The 21,372-nt window shown below is 62.2% G+C and overlaps 1 protein-coding gene across 3 annotated transcripts in view; it reads left to right on the forward strand.

Annotated features, from left to right (window-relative positions):
- Window positions 1-21: 21 nt before the first annotated feature.
- The window catches only part of NAV1 (neuron navigator 1), a 174,816-nt gene continuing 153,465 nt past the window's right edge, over window positions 22-21,372 (forward strand). The window contains exon 1 of one of the 3 annotated variants that reach the window (XM_032466891.1): window positions 22-382. The gene's annotated coding sequence lies outside the window, so the exon portion shown is untranslated. The remainder of the gene's footprint in view (window positions 383-21,372) is intronic. The other 2 variants (XM_032466888.1, XM_032466890.1) reach the window with 2 other exon arrangements.

A 21,372-nucleotide genomic window follows, 5' to 3' on the forward strand; every position in this document is an offset into this window, starting at 1 on the left:
CCGCCCCTCTGCGGGTTAAACTGGCACAGCGCGGGGGGCGGGGGCGGGGGCAGGGCGCTCGGCGGCGCAGCCTCCGCCCCGGCCCGGGAGGCGGCCGGCGTGTGCCTGGGGCAGCGGGTCACCAGGCTCCGCCCCGCCGCCCGGCCGGCCGGGGACGCACTTTGTTCGGGATGCCGCCTCCCTCCGCGTCGTGGGGCCCGGGCAGGCGGCGGCCCTAGCGCCAGGCGGCGGTCGGAGCGCGGACGCCGGGCCCCCGCCAGGGCCGGCCGGCGCGGAGCCCGAGAACTTTCTCCCCGCGGGAGGGCCCGGCCGGCGCGGCGCGGGATGCGCAGCTGGGAGCGGCGGCGGCGCGCACCGCAGGCTCCGGGGCGCAGGCGCGCGGGTGAGTGGCCCGGGCGGGCGCGGGGCCCCGGCGGGCGCGGGGCGGGTTCGAGCCTGACGCTTCCGACTCGGCGAGGCCGGGCCGGCAGGTCCTGCGCGGCCAGGACGGAGCCCGGGGGAGGTGAGCTTGTGCCCGCGGGAGGCGGTGCAGCGGTCACCACCCGGCTGCTAACGGCTTCCCGGGGGGCGGGCTGTGTGTGTGTGTGTGTGTGTGTGTGTCTGTCTGTCTGTCTGTCTGTCTGTCTGTCTGCACGTCTCTGCGGGGCTGCGCGTCGTGGGGTGCAGGAGCTGACTCGCTAGGGGCCTCCCAACTCCAACCTTTCTGGACCTTCCCGTGCAGTTTAAAGTGTGTTGAGCTCCTGTGATCAGAGACACCGAGGGCTACACACCCTGCCCACATTTTCTCTTCCCATCCCAGCGGAGGGAGCTGAACAGCTGGGCAGGTGAACTTGCCCTGGCGTTCTGGAAAACGCTCACAGGCCCTGGGATGCGCTCAGAAGCGCCCTCCCGCAGTTCCCTGTCCCCGGGGGGCTGTCCTCTTGGCGCTCCGAGACAGCTTCCTGGAGGAGCCGGGAGGGAGGGGTGGGGAGAGGTTGATGGACTCCGGAACTCACCTGAGGGCCCCCAGTGCTTGGGCGTCCCGTCTGTGCTCAGGGCCGAAGGAAACTGGTCAGAGGATAAAGGACCGGCCAAGTCCGCAGGGGACAGAGAGGGAGGCAAGAACGGGGAGGTGTGAGTGGTGGGCATTGGGGGCGGTGTGCAGGGTGATGTTCACCCAGCAGAGAGGGTTCCTTGTCCGGGAGCCCAGCATAGGAAAATCAGCTGGCGAGTCAATGGGACTTTGTTAGGACAGCCCAGGGCGCAGCTGGCGCCAGCTTATGGGAGGCTCGGCTCCCCTCCATAACATGCTGTTTATCTGGCTTCCTGTCTCAGTGGCTGGGACACCGTTGGCTAGTTCACATTTAGTGCTGAAAAGCCTGCGGCCTTGTTCAGGCTGCAGAGGCAGAGGCTTTGCGTCTTGTGAGGCTCTTGTTCTCCGAAGTGCCGTCCCCTGCAACGTGCTTATGACGGGGCAGCGGGACGCCACACAAAGAACCCTCCCTGAGCAGGCGGGGCTGCACTGCGGGGACCTGGGCTCCCTTCAGGCCAGGGACACTTGTGACTCCAGCCTACTCATTACTTTGTTTTTAATCCTACTTTGAATTTTGGTTTGTGTGCCTTTGGGATGAAACTGGGAGATGAGACAGCATCCCAGTGACTGGACTTCCTCCCCCGAGTCGAGCTCTGTCGTGGTCCGTGCTCTCCCTGGTGGTTCCTGGGGGAAGTTTTTGATGGGTCTCTGGTTCTGAGTCAGCCTGTGCTGCTCACTCCCTGGATGGTCAGAGAGCCGGTGATTCCTCACTTCTGCACCAAGTGGGGGGCGGGGGACTGGTGCAGCTGGGACAAGGAACACACAAGGCCTTTGTGACCTGTGCCCAGCCTCTAGGGTCTCTTTCCTGAGCTTTCCAGGTGGAACTCCAGAAATGTGTCTGAACCCTCGGGGCTGGGGTACAGTTCTCGCCCTCTGCTTTGTGTTTCTACCCCCTTGTGAACGCCTTCCTGCAAGACACCCAGCGCTTAGCAGGCATTTTATAAATGTTTGCCAAATTCATACAACTGGAAAAACTTAGGTACCACCCAGAGGCCTCCTAACCAACTCTGGTGCCTATTAATTCTTTGGGAATTGTTTGATTTGCCTTCACCCCCTTTTTTCCACCTCAAATCCTGATGCATTATGAGGCTGATCGGCCCAAAGCACGTCGGCCTTTTCTGGGATCTCCGTGGGGAGGACTGGCCTGTGCAAACTGAAAACGGGACTGCTGGTTTTCCTTCCCTTCCCAAACTGGGCCCCTCCCGAGGCCACGGGAGCCTCTGGTATCCACCCAGTGGAAAACCATCGCCTGGAGCAGGAAAGTCTCTTGTCCGTCTTTTAAAATTTGTCTCGTTTCATCTTTCCATTTTCCATCAGTGTCACTTCCCTCTTCTTTGAAAGTTCTTTTGAGTTCTTCAAGGGTTTGGCCTTTAGAAAATCTAGAATGTCTGAGTCAGAAGGCTTTCTTCCCCTCCAGCCCCGCCCTGCCCTCCCCTCAACAGACAAGAGTCAGGGCCCACAGGAGGGGCGAGGGGGTCCGGGCGCGCAGCTGGGGCGCTGCAGGAGCCAGCCCAGCACAGGGCTCCTGGCCCTTCGGCAGATCACCTCCTGCGTCGGAAGTCCTCTCTCCCTGGTATTTCCATCCACGGATCTCAGCAGGTGTCACGTAGCTGTTGGCAAGAGAGAGGAACAGATACAAGGTAAGGAGAGCTTCTCTGTGATGCAGCCAGCCACCAGGTCTGCGTCTCTGGACCACGGAGAATGGAGAAGTGTGGTAAACACTTCATCTTTCTGGTCCAAGTCGTAACACAATCCTTAAAAACACTTTTAGTTCCTTCTTCAACTTAAAAAAAAGAACACAAAACACTGCAGCAACTTTTCAAGTGGAACCCCCCACCGCCCGTTAACAGTTCCTGGGCCTGGCCCGTCCCCTCCCCTCCTAGGAAGGCTGACTCAGGCCCAATTTCCTCCAAGGGGCCTGGGGCTGTGCTTCCCAGCTTCCTGTGACTCTTGGGACGTGAAGGGAGGCAGGATGGCCCTGACCCCGGTCACTCTGACCTGCCGGGGGTGGGGGTGGTTCCACTCCCCGTGCGGTCAGCACCCCACCCGCCCCACCAGATCCGTTTGCTCTGCTTGGTTTTAGTAGGAGCTGCGTGGATAGGCATGAAAAATTAAAGGTGCTGGTGCACATGCCAACGCCAAGGACGATTAATAAGGAGATGTTTCCACTTCTAGGGGCCCTGAGACCATTCTGATGGCCGGTCCTCGGGTGCTCCGAACGCTCCTCTGCATGGGCTGGTTCTCCTCCTCTTTTGCGTTGCTCGCTGCTGGTTTACAGAAACACAGCTGATCTGCGTGTGGCTCGTGTGTGCCTGAGACATTTGCTTGTTAGCTCCTGGGGCTTTTCTGTGTGTGGACCCTGGGGGATTTTCCGTCTGCAGAGTCATGTCAGCTGTGAGTAGAGAGAGTCTGACTTCTTTCCCAACGCGGATGCCTTTTCTTTCTTTTTCTTCCCTGATTGCTCTGGCCTGAGCCTCCAATCCCGTGTGGAGTGGCCGGGGCGGGAGCTGGCAGCCCACCTTGCTTCTGGTCTTAGAGACCAAGCTTTCAGCCCTTCGCCTCTGCATTTGGCGAAGGCCGAGGGTTGCTCCTAGACGTGCGTGCGGACGCGGAGCCCCCACGGTGCTGTTCGCGCACGAGGGCCTTGGGTTTTGCCGGGAGCCTTGTCTCTGCCAGCTGAGGGCGCCGTGTTTCGTGGTGCGCTGTGCTGCCTGTTTTCCTTGTGCTGAAGTGCCCTTGACTTCCTGGGCAGAATCCCTCCCTCTGAAAGCTTGTCTTTAAAATACACAGTTTCATTTCTTTTATTTAAAAAAGTGCAGAAAATGTGTGAAGTGCTAAAACATCCTGTAGTTGGGCGGTTGATGCACATGTATTTTTCTTTAAGGTCACTGCACTTTAAACATTAAAAAAAATATTGTGGTAAAATGTCTATAACGTAGAATTGGCTGCTTAAGTCCCTTCATGTGCACAGCTCGGTGGCACAGAGTGCACCCGCAGGGCTGTGTCACCGCGTCACCGTCCTGCTCCAGAACCTCGTCATCCTCCCAGACTGAACTCTGTCCTGTTACACAGTCGCTCCCCGCCCCCTCCCCTGTGCCCCAGCCTCGAACCACCACCCACCTTCAGTCTCTGTGAGTTTGTGAAACCTCTGCCGTAACTAGAAAAGCCAGGACTCTGAGGCTTTGAAGGGTTAAAGGACCTCAAGCCGCACTGAAAGGAGACATCTTAGAAGGATTTTGACTCAGATCTTCTTGGCTTACAAACACTCCCTTGGCCACCGCCCCCACGTCAGAGATGTCTGACCAGCCCAGGGGTAGACGCGAGCTGACTCGGGGCTCGGGGGGCACCGGCGGCCCCAGCGTGAGCTGCGTGTCTCCGGCTCCGTGGTTCAGTCTCAACGGCGCGCTGGGGTCTGCTGAGAGCTCCGGGAAGGCGCCGGTTCGGGGGCCCAGCCCGAGAGTCAGCTTCGGTTGGCTGGGATGGCAGCTCCGGGCTCTGTTTTAAAAGCTCCCTCAGTGAGTCTGTAGCGCTGGGAGGGTCCCAACTACTCGGTGGACCCCTTGGCTGGTCACCACCTTCAGTGACGCAGTTCCCTCGCCACTGAGTGACCCGCTTCCCATCCCTCCTCTGATGTTAACTTGTAAGTAGAACGGATGCCAACTTCGTGGAATTAAACCTTCAAAGTTGGAAAGAGCCGTGACTGTCATGGCGCCCTGTTTCCTCTTCAGAGACAGCAGCCCCTCTGAAACGTGCCCTTGGGGCCTTCCTTCTTGGGCCCCGCCGGTGCTGGGGACCCCCAGCATCTTGGCCCGTGCTGGGATGCTCTCGTCCGTCAAGGCTTCTCCTGTGTTAGTCTCGGGGTGTGACGGCCGCCCTTTGGTGAAGACACCAGCGGGCGGTGGGTGTCACCAAGCGACAAAGCGGGGGGTCAGCAGTCCACCGCGCGGAGCAGTGCCGCTGCCTGCGGTGACGGCCCTCCGCGTCTGGAGACCGCCCCAGGCGCCGCCCCGTTTCTTCCTCTGCCCTCAGCAGCCCTGTCTCCTCCAGGTCTTCCTCGCTGATGTGTTCTCGCGTGTTTCTTGAGAAGACGGGTGATACGTCATAGGCAGAGTCTGGACCATGAAACGAGCCAGGTCTGGGCTTAAGGTTCAGATCTTGACTCTGCACGTAAAGTCCTTGGCCCACAATGAATGTCCAGGAAATACTGTTGAAATCACTTTCTCCCCCTGGCATCAGCAGTGCCATCCGTGGGACCTGGGGCAGCCAGCAGACCTCGCGGAGACCCCGCTTCTGTCCCGGGAAGGGCTGAATGAAAATGCCTTACTCATAACACGTGCTCCCCCACTTTCGTGACCCCCGCCTTCCTCCTTCCCCCACCCCAGGGATCCCGGCCACCCGGCCAGCTTGGGAAGCTTGGATTGGACCTTGCAGGACTGTGGAGCCTGACTGGCCCCTGGGGTGCTCAGGGTGAGAACCCCCGTCGCCCCCCGTTGTAGGGATCGCCTGCAGCACAAGCCGTGGTCCACCTCCGTCCGAATGCATCGTGTGCAGTGTGGGAGGCGGCCCCTGGTCCCGAGCTCCCCGGCACAGACCTTCGGTGGGCAGATCGCCGTTACCAGCTGGGCACAGCAGCTCTCTCTCCAGCTCGTGGACCGCCTGCGGCAGGCGTCGAGTAGGGGCATGGAGGAAGAAAGCAGGGGAAGTCCCACAGCATCTTTTGCTTTTTACTGTTCACGTCGCCTGGTGCTCTTTGGGTGTCCCCTCGCTTTTCGCAGACTTCCAGCAGAGCGCAGACTAGGTCCCGCAGATGACTGCCGACGCTGGTCACCGGTGCCTCTTTTCCCAGCTCATTGGTGCAGATAATTGAGTTGACTGGGCAGGAGTCTCCGGGTTCTGGGAGCTGCTAAGATACCAACTGTCCTGTCTGCTCTCCTTTCAACAAAGGAGACAGCTGACCCCGGGGGAGGAGCCCCAGCTGGGACCCAGCTCCGCCTGTCCCTTGTTGGGGGAGGTTCTGGGTCCCTGCCCCCCTCCCCAGCACCGCCACACCGCGCACGCCCTCCCCGCTCAGGGCAGGGTGGCATCATAGGGGCTTCGCACGGCGTCGGCAGAGCCACCCCCTCACCAGGGGGACGGTGGCAGCTGTGGGGTCGGGGCGGCACCTGAATCCCCAGGGAGGGGAGAGTCTCCACGACAGGAAGCTGCTTCCGACGTTGAACGTTTTCTCCCCGTGATGTTGTATTTTGAAAAAACATCAAGTCGGTGGAGGAGGTCAGTGACGCGTAAATGTCTGGATTCACTGATGGGTAACGTTTTGCTGTGACACCGTCTCTCTCTCTCCACATACGTGTATGTACTAGAACTTTCCTGAGCCATTTGAAAATAACCTGCTGACACGGTCATGTGTAACCCCTAAATGCTTCCCGTGCGTTTCCTAAGAGCAAGGGCCCACAGCCCACAGCCCCAGTCCCAGCTGGCGACACTGAGTGTGACAGAACTAGTTAGCAAATGGGCCACATTCAGACTCCCCAGTTGTTCCCCAAATACCCGCTAGGGAGCCGTGCTGTGGCTGAGCTGCAGTTTCCAACCCCAGAAAGAGGGGGTGGAGGTCGTGACCCTGTAAATTGGGACAGGGGTACCAGGATGAGCCGTCACTGTGGTTCCAGGCTGTGCGTCCTGGGACAGCCAGAGACAAAGAAGATCTTACACTCACGGAAAGCCTTCTCAGTGTCACTCACAGCCCTTGTGCCCTCCTCGCCTCGGGAGGCATGGGGACCTGCTCGGCTGTCCCTGCTTACAGATGAGGAGAGTGAGGTTGGGGCCCTCCGAGGCTGGTATCAGACGATGCTCACGCGGTTCAGACGCTGCAGGTGGCCTGTGCTGGTCTCTGGAAGCCGGCTCAGCGTGGCTGTGGCTGCCAGGCGGACTGCAACAAAGAATACAGTGTTGTGTGACTGAGGGGGGTCTCTGGGACCCTCGTCTTGTCAGGGGGTTCAAAGTGTCCCCAAACAAGAATCCCAGACTCGAGATCATAGGTGCAAAATAACCAATGAGAGGAGTGAAAATCCAATGTTGTGGGAGGAAGTGGAGGCAAAGAGAGATTCTTGCTTTCAGCTCTTTTGTCGGGAAATAACAGGCAATGTCTAAAGGCGACAAGGCAGGGAGTCGTGCGGTCAGTGCGTTATCTGGCACTGTGGGCTAACCGTGCAGGAACTGGTAACCGCGGGCTCTTTGGGCAGCAGGAGGGGCCGGCAGAGGGGGCGTCATAGGGTCTCTGACCCGCGTGGTGGCGGCCCCCGTCGGCGTGGTGAGGCAGGCAGGTTTGAATTCAGATGTTTCGACGTGTGGACGCAGAGGAGGGGCAGGGCAGAGGGCCGGGCGCGGCCTGCAGCACTGAGCCCAGCCCGAGCAGGCCAGCTCGGCTTCCCTGGACAGAGCCCCAGGACACAGCGCACCCCGGAGGGTGCGCCGCACCCTCCACCGCAAAGGAAGCGTTGATATTTTTGTCGTAAAAATTTTTAAAAACTTTCCAAAGTATTTGGACTTCGGCAGTTCGTTTCTTAATAATTTAATCTTGGCTATTTCTCAGTAATCCTGAACGCAGACAGACGTTATTCCAAAGTGAGAAACAGTTTACCTGCCAGTTACTTTCAAATATAACCCACTTTATGAAAAGTAAAGGTAATTATCGATACAGCTGATACGCAGTTACGTTTGACAGACACAGTCACCTTGGCCAGCTTCAGTTCTGTGCTTGTATTTTGTGTTTTGGAACCCAGAACATTTTCTTGCGGGCCTCAGAAGGGCTCCTCGGCCCTGGGCCTTCTGTCTGGAAACAGGTGGGGCGGGTTGAGTGCAGAGGTAGTCCCGGGGGATGTGCGGGCGGGGGTGGGACCCACACCGCTCAGGGCAGTCATGGCCTGAGCCCGGAAGCGGAGCTGAGCCTGACAGGAATCCCAGGTCCCAAATCCCACCTCCTGCCCCTCCTGAGGTCTGTACTGCGGAAGCTCCTCTGGTTTAGGGAACAGCCGTCACTGACGACTTCACAGCCAACATCTCATTTTCTCCTTGTGGCAATGCTACCAGGTGGCAGGACAGACGTTCCCCTTTCTACAGCTGGTGAAATCGGGACTCAGAGAGGGTAGGCAACTTGCCCAAAGCCACACAGCTTCAGGGAGTCAGGTGGGAACTCGGGCCTCTGGCTCCTGATCTTTGCCTCTCAAGGCTCCCCACAGCCTGGACGCACAGGTGCACAGCCTTTTTAATGGCCCGTGGGCCTGAACGACAGGCGTCACATCGGTTACCCAAATGCAGAAATCACAGTGGGTTTTTGTGAGTAACTTTGCTGTGGCGTTTGTGTTGACGAGTCCTTCAGATTTGCCTTTCAAGAAAAGCTACGTGAAGGTGCGTCCCCGACGTCGTCACGGCTGCAGGCGTCACCCAGTCAGTCCGAGCGACACTGAACGTGTTACAGGTTGCGTTCTGGCTCTCTCCTCAGAGATGAAATTAAGTGCCTTTTGCCTGAATGCAGGCCTGTGTTAGTCTGGCAAAACACTGAGACTTGCTTCTTAGCTGTTCGGGGTGAGTACGCCCCCGCGACAGTTTACACGTCTCCCGTGGAATCACCCTGACTCTGCTGTGCCCTAGCTCCCCACCCAGGGTCGTCGCCCAGACGCTCCTTTAAGGCCCCATCACACCTCTGAGTCATCGCCTCACTTCCTCTTGCTGGCTACAGACAGGAATCGGAGGCCACTAGGGAGGCCCAGAAAGTGACCGCAGGGTTGGAGCGGCCGTGGGAAGAGGGTGGGAAGGGCCCCTGCTGAGCCCCACAGAGGCCGGGACACTCCCACCCACGTCCAGTCGCAGACAAAGGACTCCGTGTCGGGGATGCCGGCTTGGGGCTGGCATGCCAACGTGTCTGGGAGCGGCCGCCCAGGGCACAGAAGAGCCCAGTGGGCCACGCTCGGTGGGATGTGGGGCTGGAAGTGGCCTCGCTGGGTCCTGGCCCAGATGAGGGCTCAGGAAACGCTTGGTCTTGATTCCTCGAGGGAAGGGGTAGCTCGTCCATAAGCTGAGGGCCAGGTAGCCAGGGCGTCCTCCCCCTCTCCTGCTCACGGCGCTGAGTCTCCCCGCAGGTGAGAGCCCATCTGCTGCCCCCCAGCCACTCGCTGGCCCGGGGTCCCTGGGGCAGGAGACGTGGAGGAACGTGTGGGCTTCAGAGTCAGCCCTGGCCCCTGCCACCCCTGGGCTTCCGTCTCATCATCTGTGGGATGGAAACAGTCAGTCCTGCCCCAGAGGGTGTCACAAGCCGCCTGGCGTGGAGCAGATGCTGGTCACCACCGTCGTTCTCCATCCGGGCACCCCCCGGATCAGGCACCCCGCAGCTCGCTGCCCCTGGTCCTTGGAGGGTACATGCGGGCTGGGCCAGTGACGGAGCCAGCGCAAACGTTCAGCTCTCCAGTCCTGCAGATCTCACTTCTGGGGGGCTCATCCCTGAAGGGGTGTTTGTATGCCAGTCAGGGGGTGCTTCCCTGCTGGGGGTCCGACGGACGAGGAGGCAGTGGTACGGGCTGTGAGACATACGAGCCCCCCGGGCCCCACTGGGCTCCGGGCTGCAGGCCTCTGGGGGCTGTTGGGCAAGGCCTGCCTGTCATCTGGCCATGCTGCGTTTCCAGGGCGTTGTGAGCTGCCCCAGCTTCTGGGGGAGGGGCCGCAGATGTGGCCCAGGCGAAGTCCACGGGCAGGCGGGAGGTTAGAAGTGCTGAGCTCGAGCCCCAGGAGCCGCGGTGCAGCTGGGGCCGCCGCGCCTCCGTCTCCCTGGCAGTCGGGCACCAGGGAGGGCTCGGCCCGGAGGCCTTCGAGGCGAGGCGGAAGGCAGGCCTGATTTGTGAGCCGGGAGGAGCCGCGCTCGCTGGCCCATAGACGGGAGCTGGTTCCCTGTTTGCTTCCATCTGCCTCTTTGTAGAGAGACCTGGGCGGTTGCCTGGAGCAGCCAGGGATGGACACAGCCGAGCAAGCTCCAGTCTAAGAGCAGCAGCAGGAGGCTGTCCCCGCCGTCCAGCACCTGTACGCCGGCCCCGCGCTGGCCTCCCCTCCAGCCCCGAGGGCGGGAATCCTTCCTGTCCTGCCGTGTTTTAATTGAGGTTTGAGTTACAGGGAAGTGCACAAACCCTAAGTGTCCAGTGTGAAGTGTGCTTAATACATGAACATGCCTTCGTAACCACTCCCCGATCAGGTACAGAACACTCCCTCAGCCCAGAGTTTCCTCCTGTCCCCCCCATGCCTGCCAGCGCCCCTCCCGCCTCCATCTTTCTGACGTTCATCACCCGGATCCCTGGTGCCTGTTCCTGAACGTCGGACACGCGGGGTCGTGTGGTGGGTTCTGCTCTGTGTCCGCGTCCTCCACTCCGGGTACCGTCTCTGAGACTCGTCCATGTTGAAGGATGTAGTTCGTGCCTTTTAACTTCTGACGTTCGGATGAGCCAGTCTGTGCACCGGGCGGGGGCTCTTGCCCCTTCTCACTGCCCCAGGCCCGCCTCCCCGCACCAGGAGGGTCTCTGAGGGGGTTTGGAGAGTGAAGATAAGCTGGAATGCTCTGGGGTCGGCAGTGTCTCTTCATTGTGCCCAGACCACCTCCTGTTTCATGGCTCCCTGTGTGTGGACACGGTGTCTTCATGGACTGGGAGCCACCTTTTCCTCCCAGAATAGAAAGTTCAGAGCACTGGACACAGGAGTGTCGGCCCTGCAGGTGGGGACAGGGAGGTGCGGGCGGGACTTTAGCCAGAGGCTCCAAGGGGCGTCTGACCGAGCGCCCGTAGCTCCAGGTGGGCTCTGGTCACTGGAGGGACCCCAGCACCTGTTCCGAACCTGGCACGGTGGGCTTCCGAGAGCAGGTACTGAGTGGACTGGTGGACTGCAAGAGGGGAGCCCGGCAGCAGGTGGGCTGTCCAGGCGAGGGCAGGCCTGCAGGGAAGGCAGGGCAGAGTGGCTGGGAAGCCGTGGGAGAGACACGCAGAGAGGGGACTCAAGGAGGTGCGTGGGCTTCCTGGAAGAGCCTGCTGCTCCTCAGTGTGGAGCCGGTGACACGTCTGACCTCCCTTAGTCTCAGAGTCCTCAGCCGGCAAAGAGGTACCGCAGCACGTGTCCATCTGCCAGACCCGTTGCAACAAAGCACTGCAAATGGGCGGCTTACAGCAGCAGAAACTGATTGTCTCGGTTCTGGGAGCTGGAAGTCCGAGCTCGCGGTGTCGGCAGGGCCACGCCCCCACTAGACCTGCAGGGGAGGGTCCTTCCTGCTTCTTCCGGCGCCTGGTGTTGCCGGCAGCCCTTGGCGGCTGGACACATCGCCCCAGTCTCTGCATCCATCGTCGCGAGGCCGTCGTCCCCCTGCGGTCCTCTCTTGTCCCCCCGTGGGCATCTGTGCCCGCATTTCCTCCTCTAATGACACCCAGCTCGTAAGGCCAGCCCTACCCCAGGGTGACCTCACCTGAACTAAAGGCATCTGTCGCGACCCCGTTTCCAAGCGAGGTCACAGCCTGCGATGGTTAGTGTTTCTTTTTCTGATGACACAGTTCAACCCCTAGCGTACCACCTGCCTCGTGAGGTGGGACGAGACAGGGCACGCGAGGCCCTTTGTAACCGCCGTGAGCTGGGCCAGCGTCCGGGCGGTTCTGGCTGAGAGGCCTGCTTCGACTCCGCGTGTGCCCTTGTTCAGATGTGCCCCCTTTCTGAGGCTCTGTTTCCTCATCAGATTTGGTCTCTAGGTTCTTCTCCAGATTGAAATCCTGTAGCTCTTTGCCTCTGGGGTCCTGAGAGTTCAAGTCTGGGGACCTGAGGGAGGTGTGGGGTCACTGGCAGGTGCGGGGGAGCTGGGGGCGGCCAGTGCCTCTCATCCTGCCCCTTGTTTGGGAGCCCAGCTTCCTTCCTCTGGCGGCCGGGACCCTGGCAAGTCCTGAGCACCTCTGTCTGCACCCCTGGGCTGAGGGCCCTCACCTCGTGAGGCCTGGAAGGAGGGAGGCCTGCTATAAATAACACTCCAATCAGAAGCCCCTCTCCCTGTGCAGGAAACACAGCAGCCGAGGGGCAGGAAAAAGGTGTTTCCGAAAGAGAGGCCAGAAGAGGAAGAGGCTCCTGGGGATCCAGGGGCCAGATGGGTCCCTGGTGCTGGAGGAAAGACCCTGCAGAGATGGCCGGGCAAGGGTCAGTGGGCGGCCTAGGGCCAGCTCAGGGGCTGGCGCGTGGCTCCGCCTGCGGTCTGTGTTCATGCAAACAGCCAGTGGAAAAGGCCCAGGAGGGGTTTGGGCTGGGAGACGGGATTTCAGGCTGAGAGCGAGGAACGAAAGTGCCACGTTCACTCACCGTCACTCAGTCACTCACGGAACACCTGCCACAGCCTGGGACTGTGCTGGGCACGGGACAGGGGGTCCAGGGCTCGGTTAGGAAGGATGGTCCGGTTGTAGTAAGTGCCACGGGGGGGCTCAGGGCGGTGGAGGACAGAGGAGGGAATCGTAGCCGCTGGGCGGGGGCCCGAGGGGAGGCCTCCTGGGAAGTGGGTCCCATCGGCTCCAGGTCTGAGTCAGGCAGAGTGGGTGTGAAGGGGGCTGGGGCGTTCCAGGCTGGGGTAAGGAGCCCCCAGACTCTTCCCCTCTGCTCTCCGGGCCCAGCCTTCGTCCGGGAGGGGTCCCAGGGTAGCCCTTGCCCCCTCCACAGACTCTAGGCCCCTCCCAGGGGTCCCCCTACTGACCGGCTGAGAGCACTGGCCTCACTCTCCTGTGTGAAGACACGTTAGGGTCTCAGGTGCCATCTCCTTAAAGAGCCCAAGAAAATCTTCAGTGCCCCCGAAAGACAGGCTTGACTCTGTCGGGGCCTCTGTAGGGGCAGACGTAACAGTCCTGATGCGTGGGCTCTGGACGTGTGGGCTGCGGCTCAGGGGCCCCGCCAGGCCTTGATTTCAGGACATTGACTCTCCACTGGGTGGCCCCTGGCATCAGCCCGAGGTTGGGGGGGACCAGGTCAGAAATCGCCCAGCCCTTCCCAGGATGCCCGCCTGAAGCCTGCTTGCTGGTGACCAGACGTTCAGGGACCCTTCTTGGTCCGAGGCCCACCTTGCCCGCACCACTTAGGCTGGAAGGAATGAGCGCTTAAAGCCGGGGAACGACTGGCTGGGCTGCAGTCCCTTTGCTGGAGTGACGCTGGGAACTAAGTGTCCAGTGTGGGTTTTGTTCCAGTCGGAGTGGACGGGTGAAGAGGAACAGGGCGCTGCGTCTTCACATCTGTGCGGGTCTGGGGTTCGCAGGGCGAGGAGGAAAGGCCTCCTGGGGGCCCTGGAGGGGCTGTGAGGTGGGCATAGAGCCCTGTGGGAGGGCGGGAGGGTGAGGAGGGTGGGGCAGCTGGGGGCCTAGCCACGGCCGCCTGCTAGTCAGAGGACGCTGTGCAGACGCCATGTCCCTCAGTGCCCTCATCTGTAACGGGATCATCTTAAACTAGCTTGTTGGACTGGTGGAGGATGGGGTGAGCTCACCCACGTAAGGCACCCAGCAGGGCGTGGGGCCCGGCCTCCGGGGCAGAGTTCCCTCTGTAACCCGGGCTGTTCAGTCTGTGCAGGCAGGCCTGCGGGAGGCGTCCATGAGCTGGCGACGATAAAGTGCTGGTGGGAGCGGGTGCCCGGGAGATCTTGCCTTCTACCCACCACCTCCCGCCTGGGGAAGTTCCTGGTCAATAGGAGAGACTGGCCGAGTGTAGGGGAGGCTGAGGCCCCGGGAGAGCCTGGAGCAGGGCTTCAGGGCAGGCGATGGGGCAGGTGTGCCTGCTGGGGACTCTCTGGGGCAGGAGTGTGTGAGAGGGAGGCCCAGCCACCCAGGAGCTGTGGAAGGTCACCTCCCTCCTGGCTGGGTTCCTTTCATGCGCCCTCGGGAGCAGACAGACCACTGGGCGGGGCCCAGTGCCACCCCCCCAGTAGGTGCTCAGTGAAGGCCGGCCACACAGAGCATCCTGGGAGCCCGAGGGAGGACGGGTCGCCCTTTGTCTGCAGGTCCCTGCATCCTCCCGTTGCCGCCACCAGAGGGCGCCGTCACCCAGCAGAAGCCAGTCCCACGCCCTGGTGGTGCGGGCAGCCGCGGGCAGCTCTGCGCCTTGGGGGCTGGGAGGCAGGCCCGGCGCCACCCCCTCCTTTCCGGGCTGGAGGAAAGTCTGGGGGCAGCTCTGGAGCTGCTGTAGGGGGTGGGCCAGCAGGGAGGTCCGGCAGCACAAGCCGGCAGCCTGACTCCGGGCGGCTGTGTTGTCTCCGTTTTCTGGGCACTGTCAACACTTCTCTTACTCTCGATTGTGTTCCGTCCACCACTCCCCACCCTCCATCAAACAGCAACGTGTTGGCTTCATTTAGTCTTTATTTTCAGAGCGAAAAGCCCGTCAGGGATCTGGGGGACCCCGTGTGGAACAGGCTACGGTGCTCTTGGCTGGGGCAAAGGTCAGAGACTTTCTGGCCAGGCGCCTTCCAAATTTCCACCCTTTGGGGTTCTGAGGCCCTTTCGTCAGGGCCAGACCTCCCCCCACCATCAGCACAGCCCCTGCCCAGCCAGGACCCTTGCCCAGTGCAGAAGGGCCCAGCCCTGGCCGTCCTGGGCCAGCGCCCTGCAGGCAGGAGTCCGGTGACCCTGCATCTGGGGTGGTTTGGGTGCCCGAGGACGACACATCCAGAGTGAGGCAGGGGGTGGGCCGGGATGGGCACTGGGCCTGGGTCCTTGGCCCCATGGCAGTCCCTTAGGGGCAGGGACTCACGGAAAACCTGCCTCCCGGTCCTTCAGGGCCCAGGTCACTGTCCCATGGAGGGAACCGAGGTTTCCACAGTCTGGATCTGTTGCATGGGTAGCTTTGCTGGTTCCCCTCCCCAAAGAGCCCTTTCCGGGGACAGAGGGTCTGCGGGTAGCTCCGGGGCCCGTGTCCTGAGCCCTGAGGCCAGGCAGCTGTTCCAGGACAGCCCCAGGGGCACACAGTGGAGAGTGGTCACCACTGCTGCAGGCTCCCCATCTGCTCCCAGGGTCATTTCCTCCAGCGGTCCTGAGCAGGGCGTCCACTTGGAGACTGGCTCCAGGCTGGGGCACTCTGACCCCCATGTATCTGCCTTGAGCCGCGGAGCCTCTAGGGTGTGCGAGCTCCCAGGGGACAGGACCTGCGGGGAGGACAAGCTCTGCCCCGAGTCCGCCTCTTTGTTTTAAAGAGACAGTGTCAGCAGTCCCCTTACTGCTGGGACAGTGGGACGTTGTCGATCAGCTGCCCTACGTGTAGTGACCGTTCAGTGTTGTGGGAGCGGCTGGGTGTGAGTGGAAGGAGCAGTAGGTCCAGCCTCGGGGCCGACGGGGCGGCAGGTGAACCGGCCGGCCCGGCACTCAGCGGCTACGCTGGCGCCGGGCGTGGGCAGGCGCAGGCCGGGGCTGAGTCTCAGTTCTGCTGCTTCCCAGCGGGGCAGCTAGCCTCCGTGCTTCGTCCCCTGGCTGTAAGTGAGTTTGTTGTGAGGGAGGTTAGCCTGCAGAGGGACCGGCATGTGACCGGCCCTGCAGGGAGGTTGGCGGGACTGTCCGTCTTCCGCGTCTCCGGGTTTTCCTTCTGAGTCTTTCCCCCCAACCGACATTGGGAACATCCAAGGACAGAGCTGTTTGCATCAGGCTGGCGGCTCCTCGGGGCCGGGGCCGGGCTGTGGCTCCCGCGTCAGCTTGGGATTTCCTGGAGGTGAGGGCTGTCTCCCCGCGTCCTTGGCCTCCGTGAACTTGGCAGCCGTGCTCGCCCATCAGACTGGGGCGCCCTGAAGGCGGGGCTGCGATTCCTTCTGTGCCCTCAGACGGGGGGCGAGAGCATCAAGGTCGGAGCAGAGGCACCTGCGGGTGAAGAGCGTTTAAGTTAGGGTCATCTGTCGGCCCAGGAGGACAGGCAGCCGAGGCCGTGAGCTTGGTGGGCGCCGAGTGTGCTTCCCTAAGGCCGAGCCTGCCTCTGGACCCTGGTGCTGGGAACTTACTGGCAGAAGGTGTTTCCGCAGTGGGGGCGTCGGGGGGGCCGAGGCAGAGTTGGCCGGGGCTGGGGGAGGCCTGGGAGGCGTCGGATTCCAGCTCTGTGACTCAGCTCACATCGTGGCAGCCCCTCGGCAGCTGGCCGCATGAGAACGTGGTTGGTGGGCCTGGCCTGGGGGGCGGCGGTGGCCTCCCCTCGGGCACAGCCACATCTCGGCAGGAAAGGATGAAGGGATCCTGGCAGGACTGACCTCTTCGTATAACTGCCTGTGACAGCCAGCCCCGAGCTTGCCTCTAGGTGAGGCTTACAAGCCTCACATGAAGCAGGTCATCCTGGGAATGTGCAGAAGCAGGTCCCGACACCTGTCTGAGCTGGGGGGTGGTTCTGGGCAGGGGCAATGGAGGTGAGCTGGCCTTGCTGGGGGTGGGCAGGGCAGGGTGGGGCAGGCCCCATCTCTGGTGTTTTGTGGGTGAGGGGACCAGCGAGTCTCCAGGAGGGAAGGTGGGCTCTGAAGTCACATCCCCTGGTCCACGTCCTGGGCCTGCTGTGCCTGATGGTGTGGAACCCGTCATGGAATCTGTCTGAGCATCGGTTCCCTCTTCTGAAACGTGGGGCTGAGAACAGCCCAGGTGGTGGGCAGGGCGGTCGATGAGGTCATGCACAGGCTTTATAAACAGGTTTTGCCAGGATGGATGGTTGGGAATATTAAGATGGCCTGGTCCCGGGGAGGGGAGTCCTAAGAGGACACGTGCGGGGAAGGGACGTCCTTGGGGGATGTGTGAAGAAGGACAGGCAGATGTGCTTAGCAGGCCGCTTTGCTGGGTGCCGCTCCCATCTCTCTCCCCCGTGCATCTGCAGAAGCAGAACATACGTCCCCGGGAGCCCCCGGACACAAGGACCCCGCCCAGACAGCAGACTCCCTCCAGGGGTGGCCATGCCCCGGCTGGGAGGAGTGGGTGGGTCCGGGCTGGGGCAGGCGCACAGAGCAGCAGCCCCAAGGTGCTGGCTGGGGCTGGGACCCCAGGGGTCTGCTTCGGGTGGTGGGCATAGCGGGGTAAACCCCCAGAGCCCCCAGATCCGAGGCAAGGAGGAACCAGACCTGGAGTCGGATCCCTGGAGTGTGTGCTCCGGGCCGGGTGGGGCCGCGGGACCCTGTGCGTGACAGCCCGCTTCTCGGAGCCTCCATTTCCTCATCTGCAGGGTGAGGGCCCTGATTCCTGCTTGAACCGGTTTCTTGAGGGTAAGGAGGCCCCTGGGCAGAGCCGTGGGGGCGACTAGCCGCCTGGTTGGATGGGTCCTCTTCAGCCCTCGCACGGGTGTCTGGCACACCGGGGGGAGGGCGGCTCTCCTTTGGGGACAGAATCCACCTCCCGCTCATCCCAGCAGTGCTTCCCCGTGTGCAGCTGAACACCCATGCCTCTGGGGACGTGTGTTCGTGTGCTGTTGCTGCTCCAGCAAATTCCCACCACCTCCGTGGCTTCCCACGACACACGTGTGATCGCGTGGCTGTGGGTCTGGGTGCTGCTAGGTGAGACCAGACGTGGGCAGGGCTGGGTCCCTGCCGAGCCACCAGGAGAGGCCGCTCTTACTCTGGTCCGTGGCCCATTCCTGCGTTTCAACGCCGGCAGCCGCAGCCCAGGCCCCCCCCCCCCCGCTGTCCTCTGCCTGTCCCCCGAAGCCGGGAAGGGGTCTCTGCTTTTAAGGGTTTGTGGCATTGGGTTGGGTCCACCTGGATAATCCAGGCGACTCTGTCACTGGTCCTTAACCTTGGCCACGTCTGCAGTTTGAGGTCACGCGTTACAGGTTCTAAGTATCGGGGCAGGGGCGTCTTCAGGGCCCATTGCTCTGCCACCAGCACCCCAGGGAGTGGAGTGGCCCCTGACACCGAGGGTCGCTGAGTGGAGCTAACACGTGTAAAGTGACCGCACCCACTAGAGACTCAGTGAGCATTCGCCGTTGCTTCCCCGTTAAGATTAGTCATCACACCACTTCCCTGAGTGAGACGCGCCAGCTCTCTGCTGCCCGCCCTCCCTCCGCCCCCGAGTCCTGCAGCGTCACAGGGCCTTGGCAGCGCGCGCTCCCGGCCGAGGAGACACACAGACTTCTCCTTGTGCTGTGTGAGGCCGGCTGCCAGCAGCGGGCACAGGGCCCGGCCCCTGGCTGTCCCGCGGCTGCGGCATCCACCCAGCTCACCGAGGAACAGAGGGCCCTTCTTCCGAGGACAGCGAGGCTCCGGGCGGACCCCTGTGGGGACTGAAGCTGCTCTGTGGGGGAGAAGCCTCCGTTGTGAGCAGCCCCGCTGTTTGCAAAGCGTTTTACAATCATTTTTATTAGCAGAACCCGGGAGCCCCGAGGACAATGGGAGACTGTCACCCACCCCCGCCTCTCTGGGGGAAACTGAGGCCCCCACGGTCAGAGGCAGGACCCCGGGCCACGTGAAGGGGAGGATTTGACCAGCATTTCATCACCAGAGGCGCCAGTTCACTGAACCAGCCAAAAATTAACACCCACATGACCCGTGGCAGCTCTGACTTTTCTCTAAAAGAACAACTTGAGACGCAGCCACCCTCCTGCCTGTCAAGGCTCCGCCTGGGCCCTTCCTCAGCCCCCACTGCTCCCTCTCCCGCTGCTCTGGGCTCTCCCGTCCCATCGGGACCCTCTCTGGGCTCCAGGGGCCTCCCCACCCTGCCCACACCCACACCTCCAACACACACAGTTCTGACGGCTTTGCTGTGTTCTCCAAGGACCCTCCCCACAGCCCACGGGACACCCAGAGATCCATCCTCCCCAGTTCACCTCAGAGGAGGCCCCTCCAGGCCCACCGCCTCCAGGAAGGCCTCCCACTGAGCCCACCGCGCCACCCTGTACAGCCCCCAGGTCACGTGGCTCATGCCACCCCCTCGGTACCCAGGCGGTGCTCCCGGCTGGGAGGCGTGTCCCCCCCATCTGGCAGGGAGGCCCCCTGCCCCGCGGCCACACTAGCCCTGGAGGGGCTTCCTCCCTGCCCACCAGAGACACAGGGGACCCGCACACTGCTTGCCACGGCTCCTTTTCCCCCTGAGTTGAACAACTTGTTGTTCTCCTGGTTGGCAGAATGGCAGAGCGCTCGGCAGCTGCCATCCCCGTCCGGAAGTAAGTGCGCACCTTCCTGCCACCTCTCCTGTTTCCAGGCCAGCCCCTCCCTCACAGTCGGTGGCAAGCTCTGTTTGCAGCTTTGTGGTTTTGTGTCTTTCCTGTTGTTTAATATTGTCTCAGGCATTTTCCGTATCTGTCAAAGCTCCGCACGCATCGCTGTTAACTTTCTTTCCTGTGGGGGCACCGTGATTCGCTCACCCATCCCAAACTGCAGGGGATGACTTCATTAGCCGGTGTTTTGGAAGAGTCTGCCCCCCACCCAACCCCACCCCAGAGCCACCGGAAGACAGAAGAGATGACCCGCTGCCTTCACGGGACTCTGATAGGATGGAGAACTGGGCGGCGTTTGGAAATCAGTATCACCCGCCCTTCCTGACACGGTGGGGAGGCCGTCCGCCGCAGGGGAGCTGCTCGTGGTGGGGGGCTCTCTCCGCTGGGTCCTCTGAGGGGCGGCCCCCAGACTCAGGCCCAGGGCAGGAGGGCTGCGGTGGCAGGGGTTCTGCCTCCCTGTCAGTCCTGCTGGCCATGCTGCTCAGAGAGGCGTCTCAGGATCCGTCTGATCCAGTTTATCCAGCGATAAGGACCTCCTGTGTGTGTAGACGGCGGATGTGTCCACAGCCGTCAGAGGCCCAGGGAGGGGCACCTGCAGCACCCCGGGGCCTCCCTTCCAAGCCAGCGTGGCCAGTGTCTGCCCCCCAGTCCACAGACACCAGCTTCCCCAGTCACACCTGCACCCAGGCCTCGCGCACGCCACGTCTGTGCGGTCCCCGGCCACACGTCCGGAGTGTCCTTTCTCTGCACAGTGCAGGCGCACATGGGGACCGGACCGGGAGATGGAGCCTCCCCAAGGGCCCTGCCCGGCTGTGTGGCCGCTGCACTGCGCCGTCTTCCCCCACGAGACCCCGTGAGGCAAAGTGCGCCGAGCGCCAGCTCTGAGGGCTTGGAGCCCGGAGTCACTGGAGCGTGGGCCTGGCGGGCTCACAGAGAGAGGGAGACAGTGAGGGCTGGTGTGCAAGGCCGGGGGTGGGGGGCGCTGCCCAGGGCTCCCCCTGCCCCTCTGCGCGGGAGGGACTGGCCCCAGCCCAGAGCCAGCTCCTCTTGTCCCTGGTTGGCAGTTCCCGTGGGAAGATCAGGGCTGCCCATCCCGGAATCCTGGCGCCCAGAACCTCTGCTTCCCGTAGGGCTCAAAGCCCACTTGTTAACACAGCGCCGGCACTGCCCCCACCTCCACTTCCTCAGGCTGCGTCCCGAATCCCCGTCCAGTGCTGAGTGTCCCTTCTGAGTTCTGGGCAGTGGCACGTCTGGCCACATCTGGCCCAACACAGTTCCTGGGAGGGCCCCGGTGGCTGCCTGCATACACAGGCCCCCGAGCAGGCGGGCTGAGAACGGGCTTGGGCAGACGTGGGCTGATGGTGACCGTGGCACCAGGCGTGTGGTTTTACCTCCTGGGACCTCACTTTCCTTCCCTATAAAATGGGACTGTTGATCACCCTCACTTCCTGAAGTTGTCAAGATTCAACAAGTTACCACAAGCAACCCCCGTGCGTGCAGGGCACACCCCAAAGTAGGTGCTCAGCACCGGGCTCCAAGCAGGGGCTCTGCGTCCTCTCCCCGACCGCTCCCCCAGGCTGTCTGTCTGTCTGTCTGAAAGTCCAGGTGGGCCTCGTGCACACACGCAAGTGTCTGCAGGTCTCCCCAGGTCACTGGGCTTGGATGGCAGGCCTGGGGAGGGAGGCGGGCCGGAGGGGCCTGGGTGGACAGCCGCGCGGGGCAAGTCCCCGGAGCTCCGCTGCCCCAGCTGCTTCCTATTAGCCAGACGCCGGGGAGAAGCGTGTTTCCACGGAACCGGGCAAGCCCAGGTCGTGCTCTCACGCCCAGGACCTCTGTTTGCCCGCATCAGCAGCCCCGAGGACAGGGCAGAGCTCGCTGGGGGCTTGTCCGAGCTGGACAGCGGGCCCTGACCAGAGATGATCACACCAGCCAGGCCTGGGGCTAATGTCAGGTGGGCCTGTGGGCTTCGTTTCAGGGGGAATCTGCCCAGCAGATTCCTGGTGCCCTAGGGCAACAGGGGGGCACGGCTGCAGCCTGAATTCCCCTCCCCCCCCGATGCCAGGGCTGGCCCCGAGCAGGCGTGGGTTTGTGAAGGATTTTGACCACCTGTTCTT

The sequence above is a fragment of the Camelus ferus genome, chromosome 23 (genome assembly GCF_009834535.1).
Source record: "Camelus ferus isolate YT-003-E chromosome 23, BCGSAC_Cfer_1.0, whole genome shotgun sequence".
NCBI classification, from domain to species: Eukaryota; Metazoa; Chordata; class Mammalia; order Artiodactyla; family Camelidae; genus Camelus; species Camelus ferus.